Raw genomic sequence first — 23,544 nt, 5'->3', positions numbered from 1 at the left:
AGGCAATATTGTTTTTAATTTACAATATAATTTTTTTACATTTTTACAATTATTTATAATATTTGTCTTTTATGTACAATATTGTCAATGCCGTATTCTTTTAAAATTTACTATATTGGCTGAGACAGGATGAGAGGGACAGTTTCAGAGTCTCCACTTGGCTTTCCCCACTTCCGTAGCTCTTACACCATTGGTTAAGAAACCAGTGTGGGGGTTGTGCTAACTACAAAGACAGTGACCAGGGAAATAATCACTGATGGGTCATGAAACCAGTGGACCTACTGTGAGTGGGATCTTTGCAAGGACCCCATGTATCATCTGGCAACCATAACCCTTTTCCCCAACAAGGTGGCCATGATAATGCCCCTTTGAATTAATTCTGCATTAATTCTTAGGTATTAATGTCAAAACAGACTCTGCCACCAACAAACTCCTCAAAATGCCTTGGCTTGTCTCTTTCCCTTGTATACAGTAACCTGAGTAAATGGCCACAGGTCTCTTTGGGATAGGTATGAGAGAATCATTGTAAACACTTGCATTATAGGGTTTTTCTCCGCAAGATCCTCATTGTTGTTCAGTCATTGGGTTCTGAATCTGAAAAAGGTCTCAAGTTCTGAAACAGGGAAGAGATCATGACTTTTTGTTGGGAAGTGCTCTCAGGATTTTAGTCATCTATCTTTGTTGTGTATCATATGGCATGTACTCTTTGTGTCTGGCTTCTTTCATTAAGTACAATGATTTTGAGATTTACACAGATTGTTAGTGCATCGATCTTTTTATTTTTGAATAGTATCCCATTTAATTGATTCCATTGATTGCAATGCTGCCTGTCTCTCTTGCCCTTAGGGACTCATGTTCTCTTAATCTTCATAGCTCTCCGAGGGTCGGAAACTCCATTACTTGATACTCAGACTTTGCTGTTATTACAGTAATTAAGCCTATTTTGGTTCTGATGGTTTAGATTTGCCACCAGGCACCTTTTGTTTGGGGATCCTGTTATTCCCATTGCCATCATGTAGTGTAGTTTGGTACCAACATCAACCATCAGACTTAGCCACTGGTGTCTAGAACCAGCTCTCACAAGATGGATTTATTCTCATCAACTCTCACAAGATTGTTACATTTTTTGAAATTTTATGAACCAGTTGTTACCCAAGATGTTGAATGTAATATGACAGGAGAATGATCCATCCCTATGTTGATATACTCTCCCTTATCCAACATTATTCTCCTTGACTGCATTTTCATGTTCCAGTCTCATGTGTATTTTCTCAGCTCCTGCCAGTACATCTTAACTAGGACCTGTAGCGCCTTTTCCTCCATAACAGGCCCAGCACCCCCAAGCTGTGTTATATCATGATTGATCCTAATTTTTTATTGGGTAGCCAGAATGTGAGGTGGGGGTTGCATTACTCTGTTCTCACATTGCTATAAAAAAATACCTGCGATTAGGTAATTGATAAAAGAGGTTTAATTGGCTCACGTTTCTGCAGGCTGTACAGGAAGCACAGTGCTAACAAGTGCTTGGCTTCTGGGGAGGCCTCAGGAAACTTACAACCATGGCAGAAGGTGAAGGGGGAGCAGGCATATCACATGGCCAGAGCAGGAGCAAGAAAATGAGGGGGAGATGCTTTTAAATGACCAGATCTTACAAGAGCTCACTCACTATTGTGATGACAGTACCAAGACGATGGTTCTAAGCCATTCATGAGAAATCTGCCACCGTGATCCAATCACCTCCGACCATGGCCTACCTCCAACATTGGGGATTTTTTATATGAGATTTGGGTGGGGACACACATCCAAAGTATATCAGGTGTGTATCCTGGGCAGAGGTGGGTGGGTGGGGGGTGGCATTTATCTTGCAAAGCAGAGGACTTGGCTTCATCTTCCAGGAAATAGGTAGAGCTAACCTTTAAGAGAGGGAGAGGAGAAGGCTGCTTGTGCCAGCCCAGAGGAATCAGGGGAAGTGCGATTCAAGATTTTCAGCATATTAACCAAGAGGACCCATTCCAAGTCTTAAGATCACAGTCCTTCCCATCAATACCCTCCCTGACCTTGATGAAGCCAACTTGCCTGAGTTGAGAATCATATATTTCTAGAGCTTGTTCACTACTCTTGGAATTAAAGGCTGAATCTGATCCTCAGTTTTTTCTGCCTCCAGACTACAAGAGATGAGCATCTGCTGCCAAAGAGGCCTTCTAGCTTTCACACTTTGCCTTCAGTCGATGATTAATACCCTTAGCCTTTCATTTTTCCCCCAAAGTATTCATTGATAGCATTTAGCAACCATCATATTCCACTTTTTTTGTTTACAGATTTATTGAAGTTTAATTGATGACAATAAACTACATGTGTGTTTGTATGTATGTGTGTGCAGTGCACAATTTGCTAAGTTTTTGTTTTTGTTTTTGAGACAGGGTCTCGCTCTGCCACACAGGCTGGAGTGCAATGGCACAGTCATAGCTCACTGCAACCTCAGCCTTCCACATTTGGTAAGTTTTGACATATATCTATGAAACCATTATCAAAATCAAGACAACAAACATTTCATCAACCCCAAAAGTTTCCTCCTGCTCCTTTTAGTTTTATCCTTCCTTCTATCCCCAGGTAACTCCTGATTTGCTTTCTGATAGGTTAGTTTGCATTTTCTATAATTTTATATAAATGGAATAATACAGCATGTATTCTTTTTTTTTTTTTTTGGTCTGGCTACTTTCATTAAGTATAATGATTTTGAGATTTATATATCTCGTTGGTGTATCAATCTTTTTATTGTTGAATAGTGTATCCCATTTAATAGATCTATCAAATGTGTTTATCCATTGATCTGTTGATGGACATTTGGGCTATTTCCAGGTTTGGACTATTATGAATAAAGCTGCTATGAATATTCATATACAAGTCTTTGTGTGGACATATTCCCATATTTCTTGAATAAATATGTAGAAGTGGAATGGCTGGGATATTTGGCAAAAGTGTTTTAAGTTTTCAAGAAAGTGCCCATCTATTTTCCAGTCATTGTACTCTTTTGCGTTCTCATCAGCAGTGTAGGAGAGTTCCAGCTGCCCCACACCTTCACCAGCAGTGAGCAAAGTCTTTTAACTTTAGCCATTCTAGTGGGTGTATAATGGTAACTCATTGTAGTTTTTTCATTTCATTTTTAAATTGAGGTACAATTGACATGCAATGAACTGCACCTATTTAAACTGTACAATTTGATGAGTTTGACATATGTATATACCAATGAAACCAACACAATCAAGATGATAAATATATTCATCACCCTCAAAAGTTTTCTCATACCCCTATGAAATTCTATCTTCTCTCCCCTCCTTGCTCCTGATTCCCTACCCCAGATAACCACTAATCTTCCTTCTGTCATTAGTTTGCATTTTCTAGAGTTTTATATAAGTGGAATCTACAGTATGTACTTTATATGTATCAATAGGTCATACCTTTTTGTTAGTTACATCTTTGTTACTGTGACATATTTCACTGTATGGCTAAACCATTATCAGTTTACCTGTTGACAGACATTTGGGTTGTTTCTAATTTTTGCCCAACACAAAAAAGTGGCTATGAACATTTACATACAAGTATTTGTATGGACTTAAGCTTTAATTTCTCTTAGGTAAATATCTAAGGAGTAGAATGGCTGGACCATATAATAGGTGTATATAGTATTTAACTTTTTTTATAACACTGTAAAACTGTTTCATAGTGGTTGTGTGGAAATAAAAATGAGAAACAAAATAAAACAAATGTATACCAAAACATGTTTAATGTTTCACCTTCAAGAAAAGGGAGCACTTTACAATGAGTGAGAAAATATATATCCACATTTTGAAAAAAACTCCAAGATAAAAGGCATTTTGACAACAGATATTTGGAAATATTTCCATCGTTACAAGAGTTTATTGTCAAAAATGATGTATGTCCATCTATAAAACTCTCCTATCTGAAGATTTAAAATGTTGCTAAAACAAATTTATCTGCTCTATTTTTAAATATTTTCAAAAAGTTAGTTTTAAACCTATTTGTTTAAAATATGAAAATGCAAAACCTTTTATTGCTTCCAAGAGTAATTTATTGACATCGAAGAAAATATAAATTTATTACTTAAACAAAAATCCCCCTTTTTTGCTCCTCTTTTTTGTTTTGTTTTTATAACTGGACAAATAATAATTGTACATATTCATGGGGTACATAGTGATGTTTCAATACATATACTGTAGTGATTAGATCAGGGTAATTAACATATCTTTTTAATTGGTGAATGGAGTGAAAAATTAATACTCTGATTTAGTAAGTGAAGCTAACTCTTCCATTTGAATCCATACTTCTCTGCAGGATCTTTTTTAGCTTTGAGAGCCATTAACACCAAATATAGAAGTAAACTAAACTTATAACCAGACCATCATATCATTTTATCTCATAAAATGAAGCAAGTATTCCTGTCACTTCTGGGAACACAACTGAACAGTATTGTTTGCTAGTGAAAAAAAATTGAGTTTTCAAGTGAAAATTGGAATTTTGGAAAACTTGTATCCTCCCTATGAGCTTGACAGCTTCCCAATATTTAGAGACTTTTCTGATATATTTATGGTGAGACCAGTGATAATATTAACAATTGTTATTTTTGAAATATTGCTTAATGAAACCCATCAATACCAACCCAAATTTTATAAAAACAAAGCATATTTAAAAACATTTCTTGGGAGGGCATGGTGGCTCCTGCCTATAATCCCAGCACTTTGGGAGGCTGAGGCAGGCAGATTACTTGAGGCCAGGAGTTCAAGACCACCCTGGCCAACATGGTGAAACCTCCGTCTCTACTTAAACAAAAAAAACAGAATTCTTGCAATATAGGTGACCCTCATAAATCACATAACTCTTCTGAGAGTAAAAGAGGTGCATTTTTTGTTAGAGTTATCCAGACTTTTTACATTAATTATATTTATATTTTTCAGACCCCAAATTGGCAACAGTTGGAGAATTTTTCTTAAATTACAATTTTCTTCTGCCAGAGCCAAAAATGTAAGAAAACTCCTAGATACCATGGTTATATCCATAATCTTAAAATTATTGTTCTCAGCACAATGAAGAAATTATTGAGAACAAGTCCCTTCCAAAGAAAAAAAAATCCAATAAGAGATTAAATATGTATTGTAATTTTAGAAGACGGTTAAGTTGCATCCTCACATAGAATGCTCTCTCAGACACTGGCTTATTCTAAATGCGTCAGCAAGTAATCAAAGAGTACAGTAAATACCTATTCTTCCTTAGAACACTGCTGGAACAGATTTCCCCCTAACCCTGGCTAAGGCTCTCTTTATTTATTAGATGGATTAAACTTAATTCCCTTGATTTGTACTTATTCTAATAACAGTTGATCCATAGGAATTCAGAAAGCCTTTTTCAGACTTGAGATTTAAGTGCAATGTCAGCTTTTTTTTTTCTTTTTTCAGTTTGGCTAAAGCAAAGCAAGGGAATTGTTGCCAAGTAGAGCACACTATGCAGAACCTGGGACATATAGGATGACTCAGCATTGCATTTTAGTCTCATGACTTTGCTGGGAATCAGATGAAGCTATCGAGAATACCAGTAGCATTGGCTTTAGGTTTAGTAGCCATGAGTTGAGTTTAGGAAAGGCAGAATCTTACTAAGCAAACTCCTGATTATTGCTGCAAGAACTTCTTGGTCAAAGCATTCTTGACAAATCATCCTTGAAAAACTCTTTACTATATGGAAAACGTAAAGAACAATGGGTGAGAGCACAGGCTCTGGGTTTGAACCTTGGCTATACCACCACTTATACATCATGTGACCGTGGTTAAGTCCCATCATCACTCTGTGTCTCAGTTACCATATATACAAAATAACAATAACATACTGCTAAATACTTACTAAATCCTTTACATTTATTATGAATATAAACCACATGATCCTATGTGGCTTATATTAATAATAAATATAAAGGATTTAGTCTGGTACTAAATGACCAGTAAATGTTATTTGTAATTGGTTTGCTTTATTATTTCTTTATTTAGACAGAGTTTCACTCCCATTGCCTAGGCTGGAGTGCAGTGGCACTCAGGTGATTCTCCTGCCTCAGCCTCCCAAGTAGCAGGGACCACAGGTACACCACCATGCCCAGCTAATTTTTTTGTTTTTTTTTTTTTGAGACGGAGTCTCACTCTGTCACCAGGCTGGAGTGCAGTGGCATGATCTCGGCTCACTGCAACCTCCACCTCCTGGGTTCAAGCAATTCTCCTGCCTCAGCCTCCCAAGTAGCTGGGACTACAGGCATGCACCACCATGTTCAGCTAATTTTTGTATTTTTAGTAGAGATGGGGTTTCACCATGTTGTCCAGGATGGTCTCAATCTCTTGATCTCGTGATCTGCCCACCTTGGCCTCCCAAAGTGCTGGGATAATAGGCGTGAGCCACCACACCTGGCCTGCTAATTTTTAATATTTTTTGTAGACACACTGTTTTACCATGTTGCCCAGGCTGCTCTTGAACTCCTGAGCTCAAGTGATCTGCCTGCCTTGGCCTCCCAAAGTGCGGAGATTACAGGTGTGAGTCACCATGCCAGACCAGTTTGCTTTATTTCTTAAGCCTCACAACATCCCTGTAGTTATTGTGGGGTAGGTATCTGCTATGGTTTGAATGTCCACTCCAAAAGTCATGTTGAAATTTAATTGCCATTGTAACAGTACTAAGAGGTGGAACCTTTAAGAGGTGATTAGGCCATGAGAGCTCTCATAAATGTATTAACGACATTATTGTGGGAGTGGGTTCGTTATTGCAGGACAGGCTTCCTCATAAAAGGACGAGTTTGGCACCCCATTTGTTTCTCTCTGTCTCTCAAGGTCTCTTGCTTTTCCACCTTCTGCTATGGGATGTCATAACAAGAAGACCTTCATCAGATGCTGGTACCTTGATCTTGAATTTCCCCACCTGCAGAACTATGAGGACATAAATTTCTATTCCCTTAAAATTACCCAGTCTGTAGTATTCTGTTATAGCAGCACAAATCAGACTGAGACAGTATCCCTAAGGGTAAATTGAGTTTATTTCTGAGAATAAACTGAGGCTCAGAAGTTAATTGTCCATTGACCTAGAGCCTGTGTGTGGCAGTTCCTGTGATTCCAAACAAGGCACTTCCCAATATGTCATTCTAAATCTACAAATTTCATTTATGTCTTGTAAGTGTAGAAATCAGAAACATCATACAAGCTCAGTCTCTTACATGGTCTTAGACTTCGCCAAATTAGGAAGATTTATAGAATTAATAAATAAGTGTATGAGGCTGGGCGCAATGGCTCATGCCTGTAATCCCAGCACTTTGGGAAGCCGAGGTGGGTGGATCACCTGAGGTCAGGAGTTTCAGACCAGCCTGGCCAACATGGCAAAACCCTGTCTCCACTAAAAATACAAAAATTAGCCAGTAGTGGTGGTGCATGCCTGTAGTCCCAGCTACTCAGGAGGCTGAGGCAGGAGAATTGCTTGAACCCGGGAAGCGGAGGTTGCAGTGAGCCAAGATCCCACCACTGCACTGCAGTCTGGGCAACAGAACGAGACTCTGTCTCAAAAAAAAAATTAATTAATTAAAAAGTGTGTGATATTGAACTTTGACTCTTCTTGAACAAAGCCTGCATTATTTAATTGTTGAGTTTATTTAATTTTCTGTTGACTATATTTTGTTTTGTTGCCTTAATATGATAATAGGGCAGAGAAAATATTGTAGAGAGTTCAGCACAGTGGCCTGAAAAATTGAGGACACTAGAAAAGTTCTTTTATATATTAATCTATCCAGCAGATATTTATTGCAGCCCCTATTGTATGCAGGCACTGCTGCGATACAGCAATGGATACATCAGACAAGGTTCTTGCTCTTATAGAAATGACATTATAGAGAGAGGAGAAGAACATTTATTCCATCAATAAATACATAAAAAAGACAATTTCAGATAGTGTAAGTAACAGCTAAGAAGACAATAAAACAGGATGATTGGATACAGGAGATGGGAAGAGATGGTGAGAAGTGGGGAAGACTTAAATGGAAAGGCTTGTCTTTGGAGGTGGCATATGAGCTCAGTACTTCTTTTTTTTGAGACGGAGTCTCACACTGTTGCCCAGGCTGGAGTGCAGTGGCACGATCTTGGCTCTCTGCAACCTCTGCCTCCTGGGTTCAAGCGATTCTCATGCCTCAGCTGGGATTACAGGCGTGTGCCACCATGCCCAGGTAATTTTTGTATTTTTTTGTAGAGACAGGGTTTCACCATGTTGACCAGCCTGGTCTCGAACTCCTGACCGCAAGTGATCAGCCCACCTCAGCCTCCCAAAGTGCTGGGATTACAGGCATGAGCCACTGCACCTAGCCCTCAATACTTTGATCATTAGAGGAAACCACTGAGCAAAGAACCAGGACTCATTCAGTGGGAACAGCAAGTGCAAAGACTCTAAGGAACAAGCTTGGCACTTCCTTGAAATAAGAAGAAAAACTAATTATAAATAATGAAACTAAAAATCTTTACAAGGCCTTTTTTGTCCATTTAAAAACAATACAGGCTTTTAATCACCAAATGCATCAGTCATCTTTATTTACCTGCTAGGAAAAAGGATAGGAGTGGCTGAGGTGTACATTTCCTTTGAAGTATTTTGAAGGAAAAAACTGGTTTCAGCTTGTTGATTCTTATTACAGTGCCAAAATATGTACTAGTCTTTCTTCAGTGGATATTTGAGAACCAAAATTTTTATGCTTAGGATTGTCGGTACATCTGTGCAACATTAGTTTCTTTTAAGACACTTTACCAAGAACCTGGAATTCAGTATCCTAATTTATAAATCTGATTTCTTTTTTTTAACTTTTAAGTATGGGGTATATGTACAGGTTTGTTACATGGGTAAACTTGTGTCATGGGAGTTTGTTGTACAGATTATTTTGTCACCCAGGTATTAAGCCTTGTACCCATTAGTTATTTTTTCTGATCCTCTCCCTCCTCCCACCCTCCACCCTTCACCCTCCTGCAGGCCCTAGTATCTATTGTTGCCCTCTCTGTGTCCATGTGTTCACATCATTTAGTTCCCACGTATAAGTGAGAACGTGGTATTTGACATTTTGTTCCTGTGTTAGTTTGCTAAGGATAATGACCTTCAGCTCCATTCACATTCCTACAAAGGGCATGATCTTGTTCTTTTTAATGGTTGCATAGTATTCCATGGTGTATATGTACCACATTTTCTTTGTCCAGTCTACCATCCATGGGCATTTTGGTTGATTTCATGTCTTTGCTGTTATTAATAGTGCTGCCTTGAATGTACGCATGCATATGTCTTTATGATAGGACAATTTGTCCTCTGGGTATATACCCATCAATGGGATTGCTGGGTCAAATGGTAGTTTGGTTTTAGGTTTTTTGAGGAATCGCCACACTGCTTTCCACAATGGTTGAACTAATTTACACTCCTACCAACAGTGAGTAAGTGCTCCTTTTTCTCTGCAACCTCACCAGCACCTGTTGTTTTTTTGACTTTTTAGTAAAAGCCATTCAGACTGGTGTGAGATGGTATCTCCTTGTGGGTTTGATTTGCATTTTTCTATTGATTAGTGACGTTGAGCTTTTTTTTATATGCTTATTGGCTGCACATATGTCTTCTTTTGAAAAGTGTCTGCCCATTTCCTTTACCCACTTTTTAATGGAGTTGTTTTTTTCTTATAAACATAAATCTGATCTTTAAGTGCACAATTGTCCACACCCATGAAAATATAGAAATTTATGCCCACTTTTTCTCCCTTCCCATTCTTTCCTCACTCCATGTGTTATTCAGAAGTTTCTCTTTTTTCCTTCTTACTCTCTTATATATACACACACACTCAGATAATACCACACGAATACCCATTGTGTACATTTTTCTAAATGTTTATATAAAATGTCCAGAATAGGCAACCCTATAGAGTTAGAAAATTAGTTTAGTGGTTACCTAGGACTGGGGGTATGGGGGAATTGAATATGATAGCTAAGGGCTGCAGGATTTCTTTTTGTGGCAATGAAAATGTGAAAGCAATTGAGGTGATGGATGCACAACTTTTTGAATAGACTAAAAGCCATTGAATTGTATACTGTAAATGGGTGAATTACATGATATACGAATTATATTTCAATAAAGTTGTTGAAAAAGCTAATAGAAAGCCAGGCACAGGCCAGGCGCCATGGCTCACACTTGTAATCCTAGCCTTTTGGGAGGCCAAGGTGGGCAGATGCCAGGAGTTCAAGACCAGCCTGGCCAACATGGTGAAACCCCATCTCTACTAAAAATACAAAAATTAGCAGGGCATGGTGGCACTTGCCTATAATCCCAGCTGCTTGGGAGGCTGAGGCATGAGAATTGCTTGAACCTGGCAGGCAGAGGTTGCAGTGAGCCAAGATCGTGCCGCTGCATTCCAGCCTAAGTGTCAGAGCAAGATTCTGTCTCAAAAAAAGAAAAAAAAATGAAGCCAGGCACTGTGGCACATACCTGTAGTTCTAATAGCTGATAGAGGAGAAAAATGAAATAACAATAGTTTGATACAAAACAAGGCACGAAGGGTGAAATAAAGGAATAAAAAACAGATGGGACAAACGAGTAGAAAGATGGTACACTTAAACCCAAGAATTTTTGATAATTACATTTAACTAGACTGAAGAGTCTCCTTGAAAATATATACATTGAAATGCAAAGGGCCAAGAAATAACAAGATTGACTTTGAAACTATAATAACTAAGACTGTATAATATTGGTTCAAGAATAGACACACAGATTAGTGGAACAGAATGCTGATCCTGGGACAGATCTGCATGAAAAGAGTCACATGATTTATAAGAAAGACACCACTACGATTCAGCAGGGGAAAGGACGGTCTTTTCAATAAATGGTGCCAGGTCCACTGGGTTTCAATATGGAAAAAAATTAACCCTCATTCCTACTGCATACCATAAAAAATTAATTCAAGATGGCCAAATACCTAGATGTAGGTTTAGACCAGTTCAAATAAAGCTCTGGAAGAAAATATAAGAAAATATCTTCATGACCTTAGTGTACAGAAAAATATCATAAGCAGGACAGAAATGTACTATCTGTAATAGAAAAGACTGATAAATTATACTTCAGTAAAATTAAGAACTTCAGGCTGGGTGTGTTGGCTCAAACCTGAAATCCCAACACTTTAGGAGGCCAAGGTGGGCAGATAGCTTGAGCCCAGGAGGTCAAGACCCAGCCTGGGCAACATGGCAAGACTCCATCTGTACAAAACATTTTAAAAAAATTAGCCAGGTGTGGTGGCACATGCCTGTAGTCCCAGCTATTCAGGAGGCTGAGGTGGGAGATTAGCTTGAGCCCAGGAGGTCGAGGCTACAGTGAGCCATGATTGGGCCACTGCACTTCAGCCTGGGTGACAGAGTGAGACCCTGTCTCAAAGAAAAAATAAAGAACTTCTATTTATCAAAAGACAGAATTAATTGAGTGGAAAAGCAATGGACTGAGTGAAGATAGTTATAGACATAGATATATATTTTTGAGATAGAGTCTTGCTCTATTGCCCAGGCTGGAGTGCAGTGGCAGTCTCAGCTCACTGCAACCTCTGCCTCCTGGGTTCAAGCAATTCTTGTGCCTCAGCCTCCTGAATAGCTGGGATTGCAGTTGCACCACCACACCCACTAATTTTTGTATTTTCATTTGAGATGCAGTTTTGCCATGTTGGCCAGGCTGGTCTCGAACTCCTGGCCTCAAGTGGTCTGCCCACCTCGGCTTCCCAAACTGCTGGGATTACAGGTGTGAGCCACTGTGCCTGGCCTTGAGAGAAAATATCTTTAATACATATATCCAATAAAAAACTCATACATAGACTATGCAAGAGGACTCCAAAACTTCATGAAAAATGGAATTAAAAGATAAAACATAAACTTCGTTTCTCAACATACTTCATCAGGCTCAAGACACTTTTGTAAGCAGTGATACCAGCCATTTAGTCCACCCCTAAAGAACTGAGGATCCTGGGAATTTAATCATGTCAATGCAGTCTTTTTTACATTATCAACTGAAGAAAAATTGGTGCCCTTTAAAGATTTTTTTGAGGCAAAAAGAAGTAAGAAGGAGCTAAATCAGGATTATAAGGTAGACGTATAATGAGTTCTCATCAAAATGCTCACAAATGTCCCTTGACTGATAAGAGGAATGAGCAGGAGCATTGTCGCGGTGGAGAAGAACTCTCTGGTGAAGCTTTCCAGGCATTTTTCTGCTAACTGGCTAACTTTCTCAAAACCCTGATAATAAGCATTGTCATAATATTGTCATTTTTTTTTTGAGACAAAGTCTCACTCTGTCGCCCCGGCTAATGTGCAGTGGCGTGATCTCATCTCACTGCAACGTCCACCTCTCAGATTGAAGCGATTATCCTGCCTCAGCCTCTCAAGTAGCTGGGATTACAGGCATTGAGCCACCATGCCTGGCAATATTGTCATTCTTTGGTCCTTCAGAAAGTCAATAAGCAAAGTGCATTGAGCATCCCCCAAAAATGTTGCCATCACCTTTGCTCGTTTTTTTTTTTGTTTTTTTGTTTTTTGTTTCTGAGACAGGGTTTTGCTCTGTCACCCAGGCTGGAGTGCAGTGGCACGATCACGGCTCACTGCAGCCTCAACCTCCTGGGCTCAAGCGATCCTCTCACCTCAGCCACCCAAGTAGCTGGGACTATAGCCACATACCACCATGGCTGGCTAATTTTTAAGTTTTTTTATAGAGACAAGGTCTTACTATGTTGTCAGGCTTGTCTGGAATTCCTGAGAAGTGATCCTCCTGCCTTGGTCTCCCAAAGTGCTAGGATTACAGATATGAGCCACTGTGCTCAGCCCTCCTTTACTCTTGACCAGTCCACTTTTGCTTTGACTGGACCACTTTCACCTCTTGGTAGCTATTGCTTTGATTGTGCTTTGTCTTCAGGATTGTACTGGTAAACCATGTTTCATCTCCTATTACAATTCTTCAATTAAATGTTTTAGGATCTTGATCCTACTTGTTTAAAATTTCCATTGAAAGCTCTGCTCTTGTCTGCAGCTGATCTGGGCACAATGGTTCTGGCACCCATCCAGTGGAAAGTTTGTTCAACTTTAATTTTTTAGTCAGAATTGTGTTAGCTGAACCAATTGAGATATCTGTAGTGTTGGCTATTGTTTCTGCTGTTAATTGTCAGTCCTCTTCAATTAGGGCGTGAAGAAAATTACATTTTTTCTTGCAAATTGATGTGAATGGTGTGTTGTCACAGGCTTCATCTTCAATATCACCTCATCCCTCCTAAAATGAGTTATCCATTTGTAGGCTGCTAATGTCTTTGAAGCATTGTACCCATAAACTTTTTGTAAAACATCAATAGTTTCACTGTTCTTCCACTTAAGCTTCACCATAAATTTGATGTCTTGTTATTTCTTCAATTTTAGCTGAATTCATGTTGCTCTGATAAGGGCTCTTTTCAAATTGATGTCTTATCCTTCTTAGGACTTTAAACTATATCCTGTTCAGACATGTTATATTAAGTTTGGTATGAGTTTATTTTGGTGCAAAAACAAATAAATCCATGCATAGTTTTTTTTCATAATACACATTTTCCATGAACTTTTCAAAGCCTCCTCCTGTAAGAAACTCCTGCAAATTAATGATAAAAAGACAGACAACTCAATATTCTTAAATGAGTAGAAGTGTGTACCTCAAAGAAAGAGAATATCCATACGGCCACTAAATGTAAAAGGTGTTTGTTCATCATGCTTAGGTATCAAGAAGCCAAATATAAGCCATAATGAAATACCACTATACCTCCACCAGAATGTCAACACCAAGTTTTGGTGAGGATACAGAGCAAATGGAACTCTCATACATTGCTCATGGGAATGCAAATTTGTACACCACTTTGGAAAAATTTTTGGCAGTATCTACAAAGCCAAACATACACATACTCGTTGAACCAGCAATTCCACTCGAGTATGAACACTACAGAAGTGAGTGCTTATATCCACCAAAAGACATGGATGAATGTGTTCATAGCAATTACAGTAATGGCCCTAACCTGATAAAAATTCAAATGTTCATCGTGAGTCAAATGAATAAATAAATTGTGAATGAATGATAGTGATATAATAATGATACAGAAAAAAAATGAACAAACCACATTCAACAACATAGATGAACTCACATACAAAATATTGAAAGAAGATAGACATAAAAATAATATATTGTATGATTTCATTTGTATGTAGTTCAAAAACAAGTAGAACTAATCTGTGGTAAAATTCAGATAGTCATCATTTTTAATGAAGTATTGATGGAATGGCAGGAGGAAGCTTTGTGGAATGCTGGAAATGTCTGTATCTTTAGTTGATGCTTATGTAAAAATTCATTAAGCTGTATATGTAAGATTTATGCACCTTACTGCATATAAGTTATCTCAAGAATAAATAAATGGGTTGGTTGAGAGTTATATCCATATATCAGTAGACAGAATGGTGGTGAATAAAATAAGCTTGATATTTGATTTTATAGGTATCAATAAGAATTCTTGGGTGGAACATGTATATGGAATATAGAATTTAAGTGAAACTTTGGTTAAAAATATGTAATATGCTGGGTGTGGTGGCTCACACCTGTAATCCCAGCACTTTTGGAGGCCAAGGCAGGCAGATTGTTTGAGATCAGAAGTTTGAAACCAGCCTGGGCAACATGACAAAACCCTGTCTCTACTAAAATACAATGGTATTTGTATTTTTATATTAGGGAAGCATCTTTTAGAAAGTAATTAATTAATTAATTAATTAATTAAAAAGGTCTTGCTGCATTGCCCAGGCTGGTCCTGAACTCCTGGTCTCAAGTGATCCTCCCAGCTACTCAGGAGGCTGATGTGGGAGGACTGCTTGAGCCCAGGAGGTTGAGGCTGCAGTGAGCCATGATCGCGGTACTCCAGCCTGGGCAACAGAGTGAGACTCTTGTCTCAAAAAAAAAAAAAAGGTAATATAATGTGAATAATAATAGTAGTATAGTAGTCAAAGTGCCTATTTGCAGAAAAAACAACTAGAAAACAAAAGTGAAGGAGATTTGGGCTATTTGCATTTCCTAAATAAATTATGTCATACAGAATATCATCATCATAAAAGTCAATAGGTTTTCTGGGGAGAAAGTACCATGTTTGTATATTTCAGTGTCTAGTCAGAACAATATAAATAACTCTAGGTATTTCCCAAAATATGGTGTACAAAATACTGTAGTCATACAAGATGTTAATATGTTTTCTTGGGGGAAAATACCATGTTTGTATATTTAAGTGATCTATCAGAACAACAGAAACCACTCTAGGTATTTCTAACACTGAGCCATTAACACAGCGGGTAGTTTGCAAAAGTGTTAGTGGAGCTGAAGAGACAAAAAGGTGAATGGATGCTACCCAGATATCAGTAAGTACTGGAAGCTGCCAACTCCCAAGGCTGGAGGAGCAAAAGGGAAAAGAACATTGCCCAGATCCCATGAGTGCTGTGCTGCTGAGACTTCTAACACCACACTGCCACTGCTGTTTTGCAGGAAGCTAGGAATTCCAGTGATCGCACAGGATTCTGGGAGCCACAGTCCCATTTTTGCTGAACTCCTGGCCTCAAGAGATCCTCCTGCCTCGGCCTCCCAAAGTGCCAGGATTATGGGTATGAGCCAGTGTGCCCAGCCTACATCTACCTCTTTACTTCCGGATTTCTCAAAACCTTTCATATGCTACTGTGTTCAAAAGAGAGTTATAGTTGATGGCACTTCTCATTTTATATGATTGAAGACGTATTATTTTCCCCCACAGAACACATTTGTAACATCTGATAAGACCTCAGACTAGAATAAAAACAGAAACAAACAAAAATGCTATTGTTGTTGGAGTATAATAAGGACATAGAACAGCAGATTATATAAAAAATGCTTCCTTATCTGAGTGGCTCACACCTGTAATTGGAGCACTTTGGGAGGCCGAGGTGAGAGGATCACTTGAACCCTGTTCAGGACCAGTCTGGGCAATGCAGCGAGACCTTGTCTACAAAAACTTTTCAAATTAATTAATTATTTTTAAAAAGATGCTCTCCTAACATAAATTATAAACATTTCAGAGGGGCAAGTAAAAGTGGCATGTAAGAATCCAAATATACCAACATTCTGAAAACTAATTATCTTAAAGGGATACTATTGACAAATTCTTACATTTTTTTCTTTCTTTCTTTTTTTTTTGGAGACAGATTCTTACTCTTTTCCCAGGCTGGAGTGCAGTGGCATGATCGCAGCTCACTGCAGCCTCCACCTCCTGGGTTCCAGAGACCCTCCTGCCTCAGCCTCTTGAGGCTGGGACTCAGCCTCAGCTGGGACTACAGGTGCCTGCCACCACACCCGGCTAATTTTTGTATTTTTAATAGAGACGGGGTTTCGCCATGTTGGCCAGGCTGGTCTCAAACTCCTAACCTCAGGTGATCTGCCAGTCTTGGGCTCCCAAAGTGCTGGGATTACAGGCGTGAGCCACCGTGCGCAGCTAAAATTCTTGCATTTTTTGAGTCTTGTGTTAATGGTCATTTATTATTTTGGTAGCTCATTATATGACCACCTTCCTCTTTGGGAGAGTCACAAGGGGAAATATAAGGAATGCCAGTCTCTGTTTACTACATGGAAGCTGCAGGGGAATGATAGCCTTTCTCCTTTTTTTTTTTAGACAGAGTCTTGCTCTGTCTTCTAGAGTGCAGTGGCATGATCTTGGCTCACTGCAACCTCCGCCTCCTGGCTTCAAGCCATTCTCCTGCCTCAGCCTCCTGAGTAGCTGGGATTATAGGCAACTGACACCACGCCTGGCAAATTTTTGTATTTTTAGTAGAGATGGGGTTTCACCATGTTGGTCGGACAGGTCTTGAACTCCTGATCTTATGCAGTCCACCTGCGTTGGCCTCCCAAAGTGCTGGGATTACAGGCACGAGCCACCCTGCCTGGCCCAGCCTTTCTCCTTAATTCTGGTAGCTACAGCATGGACTGTAACATGAGTACAGTTACTTTATCTACAGAGACATTGTAAGTTCAGAGGCATGAGAGTTAGCATCCAGAGGCAGCAGACACCAGCAGCACAGCTGTTTCTCCCGCAGGGTCATTGCCAGCAGAACATCCTACACCAATGGCTCTTTGGGCAGGATCTTGGCTGTGCTTTGTCTGTCTAGCTTCATGCCTAAGTTTGGTAAGTTTTCTTGCTTATTGTGCAACCTTTAACCCTTCCCCAAATTATTTTTCTCCTTAACGGAGCCAGATTTATTTTCTGTTGTTTGCAACCAATAACTCTAACTAAAACATTCTTAGAAAGTAGAGAAAACCAAAATGGCAAATAATATTCAAAAATTTTTTTCTAACCAACAAGAAAGAAAAAATTGGTTATATGGGAGAAAGTTACTATGAAATAATAGCATTCTAACAGAATGTATAGGTTTAAAAAAGCAGATTTATAAAGATTCAGAAAAACACTATATGATATGGTTTGGCTGTGTCCCACCCAAATCTCATCTTGAATTGTAGCTTGCATAATTCCCATATGTTGTGGGAAGGGCCTGGTGGGAGATAATTGAATCATGGGGGCAGCTTCCCCCACACTGTTCTTGTGGTAGTGAATAAGTCTCACGAGATCTGATGGCTTTATAAGGGGTTTCCCCTTTCTCTTGGCTCTCTCATTCTTTCTTGCCTGCTGCCATGTAAGACGTGCCTTTGCTTCTCATTTGCCTTCCACCATGATCATGAGGCCTCCTCAACCATGTGGAACTGAGTCCATTAAACCTCTTTCCTTTATAAATTACCCAGCCTCGGGTATGCCTTTATTAGCAGCATGAGAACAGATGAATACAGCGTATGTAACAGAAAAAAGGGAAAAATTATAAAATGATATCTGACTGTATAAATGTGAATAGTCCCAAAGAAAAGGAAGTAGGGGAGATATGTAAAGAGACTGGGATGGCTGCAATAAGGTGCTCTGTAAACTGCCCTGATATACAATGAGTAGAAGAATGAAAAGAGAATGTGTCCCAATTTAAATGTGTCTGTAAGGAGAAGGTAGGTATTATGGTCTCCATCTTGATCTCATCTTCAGGGATGATGTACTCATTCCCAAGCTGCTGGAAGTGCTGGCTCATAGGTTCATCCTTCATTTGAAACTGCCCTTGGCTGCAGGGGACCACCTTGATCCAAGATTACAATGCCTCCCAGGTGTGGCTCATGCAAGGATAAAAAAATCCTGGCCCCGGCTGGGGTGGTGGCTCACGCCTGTAATCCCAGCATTTTGGGAGGCTAAGGTGGGCAGATCATGAGGTCAGGAGATCGACACCATCCTTGCTAACACGGTGAAACCCTGTCTCTACTAAAAATACAAAAAAATTAGCCAGGTGTGGTGGCAGGCGCCTGTAGTCCCAGCTACTCGGGAGGCTGAGGCAGGAGAATGTAATGAACCTGGGAGGCGGAGCTTGCAGTGAGCCGAGATCGCACCACTGCACTCCAGCCTGGGCAACAGAGCGAGACTCATCTCAAAAAATATATATATATATATATGTGTGTGTGTGTGTGTGTGTGTGTGTGTGTGTCTATCCTGGCTCCTTTCCCCAATTTGGGATAACTCTAAAGAACCACTCTAGCTCCAGGGCAACCTGTAGGATCAGCTAGGCCTCAGTTACAACCACTCCTCCCACTTCTCCATCTGCCTCATCCTCCCTTGTTTTCTGCCTTACAGGTGTCTCTTCCCAGATCACCCTCCAATGAACCTTTTGCATGAAACTGCTCATCTCAGAAACTTTTTAAGACAAAGATACAAAGATTGAAGTCCAAAATAAATGTAAACTTGTAAATCTTCTTCCCTTCTCTTCCTCCTCCTCTTTTTTCTTCTTCTTCTCCTTCTTCCTCCTGTGTTCCTCCTCCTCTTCCTCCTCTCCCCCTTCTTTCTTCTTTCTCCTTCTTTCTTCTTTCTCTTCCATCTTCTTTCTTCTCCTTCTCTCTTCTTCTTTCTCCTTCTTTCTTCTTCCTCCTCCTCCTCCTTCTTCTTCCCCCTTCTTTCTTCTCCTTCTCTTCTTCTTCCTCTTCCTCCTTCTCCTCCTTCTTCCTCTTCCTCTTCTTCTTCCTTCTCCTCTTCTTCTTCCTTCCTCCTCCTCCTTCTTCTTCCTCTTCTTATTCTTCTTTCTTCTTCCTCTTCTCCTTCTCCTTCCTTCTTTTTCTTCTGCTTCCTTCTTCCTCCTCCTCCTCGTGCTGCTGCTTCTGCTGCTTCTTCTTTTTCTTCTTCTTCTTCCTCTTCTTCTTCCTTCTTGTTCTTCCTCCTTCTACTTCTTCCTTCTTCTTTTTCTTCTCTCCCTCCCTTCCCTCCTCTTTCTTTCTTTCTTTCATTCTTTATGTTTCTTTCTTTTTCCTTCCATCCTTCCTTCCCTCTTTCTTTTCTTTTCTTTTCTTTCTATCTTTTCCTTCAAAGTGTGCTCTTGCTATGTTGCCTGGGCTGGACTCAAACTCTAGACTCAAGTGATTCTCCCACCTCAGCCTGCCAAGGTTGTACTCCAACGGTAGTCTTTCATTTGTTCTTAGTGGGCCATCACGTACAGCTACTTTTACTTATACTTACTTTTTAGTATGATGAAAACTCAAAAAATATAATGGTTCATGTTTATAAATATTTTTTGTATTCAGTCCTGGCAGGGCCAAATAATTAGAGCTCTGTGCTGAGGGAGGGATTGAATATACTCAGTGCTTCTTAGTCAATGTGAATTTCTCTGGAGCACATTTAGGCAATGCTTATTTTCTCATAATGCTCCCCCAATCTTCCCCCTTTTTTTCATTTTACATATTGTTTTGAATTGGATTTCATAGAACATAGGTATTTTTTTCTTCCTTTTAAACTGTTCTATTTTCTCCTTTCTTATTCCTAGCCAAGAGCCCTGATCCAGGTGAATTGTGTAAACCTTGCACGTGGAATTCCCAGCAAAGAAGCTGTAGGGATCGGGATAGGGCCTGGGAAGTGTCTGACTTACAGAAACCCGCCATGTCTTGTTCTCTGCTGGAGACCTCTGCTTCTCCATCTTGTGAACATCCACAGGCCCCCTGCACCGTAATCTTGCCCTCTCACTGTTGACTCAGTCCTCATGGAAGTGTAAGTGCCCTTCCTTCTGTTCATGATGTTCCAGGGCAGAAGATGAGGGGGCTGAGTAGGGAAGAAGAGAAGGCCCAGCTCCTGTCTGCTCAGACCCGGGCTGACCTCTGCCCTGGGACGCAGGCTGGGACTTGTATTTTACCATAAAGGCCCTATAACAAGTGGTGGTTGGATTTTGGTGTTAGATCAGCTGTGTTGTGGACTGACTGGGATTTTCTGCACTAGCTTTTAATCTAATTGTTACTTGGTTACATCGATTGTTTCAGCTCTTTCATAAGCAGCTTGAGGAACCACTTCCCCAAATAATCTTGGGTCTAAGTCTGAAACAGATGAAAGTGAAATCGCTGTGCCCATGGCTGCACATCCACTCACTTCTGCCTCTGCTCTCTGAAGCATCTTAGGGTGGGAGTCCTAGGAGCTCACTTTGAAAACTGCTCATTAACATGACTGTTTACTTTCAGAGCACACCCTAGTCTTAAAATTGAGCTTGCCTGTTTGTATATAATAAATTGCTTAAAACTTGCTGGGATTGGTGTGTATATATGGGCCATATATGAAGCCAGTGGTAGGAGAAAGCAGAATGGACAGATACTTACCTGATGTGATTTAATGGGGTGTTGAGAAATTCCATGATGAAAATCCACACCCCCATTCATTCCTGAAGTTCCATAGTCAGTAATGCATTTTATTTCACTGTTAAGCAACTGCCTTTTGTGAAGCTTTTTTTTTTTTAAATAAAAATATCCTCATGAAGGATATCCATTAAGTTGTTGTAACCTTGGAGTTGATCCTTTTGCTTCCTTACTTGATTAAACATCTGGGGTTAATGAATCCTCAAAAGGACAAATGGAAGGAAACAGCCACATCCGTACGTCGTAATTTTGTCTAGGACTGGCCCTGACTCTGTATGCATTTGTAAAACACATGTGGCAATATCTCTTGTATTTAACTGGGAGACACCTTGCTTTCTCCTTTGGTTGCAGGTAGTTCTGAGGTATTTGAAGCGAGAGCATCTCAAAAGGAAATTTTACTCTTCTTAAATATTCTTTTAGTACCAAAATATATTTTATTACTGTATCATGGTGAAGATGTATGTGCCCATATATACTAATGGGGATTTTCCCGTAAGCATGACTTATTTAAAAGAGATAAGAGAATCAGAAACTCAATTCAGAAACAATATATGTATTTCTACATATTGTCTACAACTTGTTCCTGTTGGATAGCAAAATAATAAATTGTGGGCATTTCTTATTTTTTAAATCTTAACAACAAAATATTGCAAAACCACGGTTCATTCATTTACTCAGCAAACATTCATAGAGTACCTACCATGCGCTACTTGGTTTCAGCAGAAAAAATCAGTCATCAGGGAATATTTGAGGTTGTCCAGTAACTGAGGAAGGAAGGCAGAGAAGGGTGGAGTGCTAGATGGGGAAGAATGGAAGAAGGAGGATAGGAGAGAAAGGATGGATGGAAGGAAGTCCTTAACACATGTTTTGTTGTTTTTAATTACACTCATGTTATCTAGTTTGATGTTCTTTGTTTATATAATAATTAGCCATTTGGTGCTTTTATTTTTTCTGGTGTGCTATAATTTGAAATCAGTTTTAACTTGTTTTTGTATTTGTTTCTTTTTAGTATAAAAGAACTTGTGTGGATTAGCTTGCTAAATACATCCAAGATTTGAAGAACTGAAAACAAAATCAGTATTAAACCTGCTTTTTAAAAATGTAAGTGAAGTAACTTCTGGCCATGGTTCATTTCAGACCTCTCTAAAGCCTGAAATTACCTCTCAGTGTATGTGAATTTTTTTCCAGGAGTAAAGTTACTTGACTCTAGTGAGTCTACTCATTAAGTCTAGGAGTGTTTGTATCTGCTCGCCCTTTTAAAACCTGTAAATTCTAAGAGTAGTATGAATAACATAGGTGGCTGTAGGATTTAGACGCGGTGTGGCAGGCAGTGAGCAAATCTTCATTTGGCACTGAGAAGGAAAACACAGAATTGGTAGAACATAAAATAAAAAGCACAGCCCTCTTCTCAAGTCCTTCATCACTCTTCACCTCACAGACCATTTCACTACCTTATCTACACCAGCGAGAATTGCTAGTTGACCCATTAATGACCCAGTAGGCTTAGAATATGAGGTGTTGGTTTCTCACAGGCATATTTACCCACTTTCTCCCTATTTCTCTTGCTCAATAATAATAACTACTATTTATTGAGCTTCTACCAAGTGACAGGCATTTGATTAATTCGATTCCATGTTCATTCTACAAATAGTGTTTCTGAATGCTTGCCGTGTACCAGGCATGGCCCTGACACTACTTATTACCTTATCTTCAAGGCACCCTTGCAGGGTAACAGTTAACACTTCCGTGGTCTGGATGAGGATACGAGAGAGGTAAGGAGCATGCTGACGGTCACCTAGCCAGTGAATGTGAACTGTCTGACTTTCTCTGATTTGCCATATCCTTAAACGTGTTTAGATGCTCTTCCTGGCATGGATGTAAATAAGAGATTGGAACCTCCTGGATTGTGTTCATAAGAGGAGTGTGATCCTCATCCTTCTAAACTTTGTCTGGAGTCACAGAAAGCAAGGAAGTTAGAGAAACATCCTGTCACACAGCTTTGGTACCTGTGTGGGGAGCTAAGAGATCTGATGTCCAGTTCCAGTCCTTTAATGAATTTCCTCTGTATCCATGAGCTATCTAAGGTCCATGGGAAACAGTTGATCTTATGCCAACCAAGGGGCATGGACCAGATGCTCTCAAGAGTCTCTCAGTCAGCTCTTTGCTGAGGGACCTTATGCATGGAGGAAAGTGCACACATCGCTAAGTGGATAGCTTGATGGAATAGTTGTTACAAAATGGACACACTTCTGCAATCAGCACCTTGATTAATAGAAAATTACCAGCACCCCAGAGCCCTCGTCCCCTCATGCTCCAGGAGCAACCAGTATCCTGCCTTGTGATGCCTTTGTTTAGTTTGTTTTTATGAATAGAATCATACAGTGAATATTCTTTTGTGTCTAGCTTGTTTTACTTATTATGTTTGTGAAATCTACAATATTGTATACAATACTTTTTTTGCATTCTCTTTGCTCTAATGCTATTCAATTGTATAGCGATTTTACAGTTGCTGGACATTTACATAGTCTCTTGCTTGGGCATATTACTAATAGTGCTCCTATGAATGTGTTGTGCATATCTTTTCATGATGATCGTATTTTGTTTGTTCAGGGACTAAAGTCATTTTGATTCAGTGGCACTTTGGAATGATGTTGAACTTTAGGTAGCCAAGTGATTTGTCTGCTTCAATGTGATGTTCCAAGGTGCTTACTCAACAGG

At 39.5% G+C, this 23,544-nt stretch overlaps 1 long non-coding RNA gene across 1 annotated transcript in view; it reads left to right on the top strand.

Annotated features, from left to right (window-relative positions):
* LOC134807580 (uncharacterized) overlaps positions 1–23,293 on the top strand; it is a 28,975-nt gene extending 5,682 nt beyond the window's left edge. Inside the window, exons 2-5 of the long non-coding RNA XR_010148344.1 lie at positions 2,421–2,495; positions 19,974–20,194; positions 21,836–21,927; positions 22,542–23,293. This is a non-coding gene — a long non-coding RNA (uncharacterized LOC134807580). The remainder of the gene's footprint in view (positions 1–2,420; positions 2,496–19,973; positions 20,195–21,835; positions 21,928–22,541) is intronic.
* The last annotated feature ends 251 nt before the right edge of the window (positions 23,294–23,544 follow it).

Source organism: Pan troglodytes, chromosome 10, assembly GCF_028858775.2.
Source record: "Pan troglodytes isolate AG18354 chromosome 10, NHGRI_mPanTro3-v2.0_pri, whole genome shotgun sequence".
NCBI classification, from domain to species: Eukaryota; Metazoa; Chordata; class Mammalia; order Primates; family Hominidae; genus Pan; species Pan troglodytes.
The sequence above is the reverse complement of the archived record's forward strand: the minus strand, read 5'-3'. Positions and strand labels throughout refer to the sequence as shown.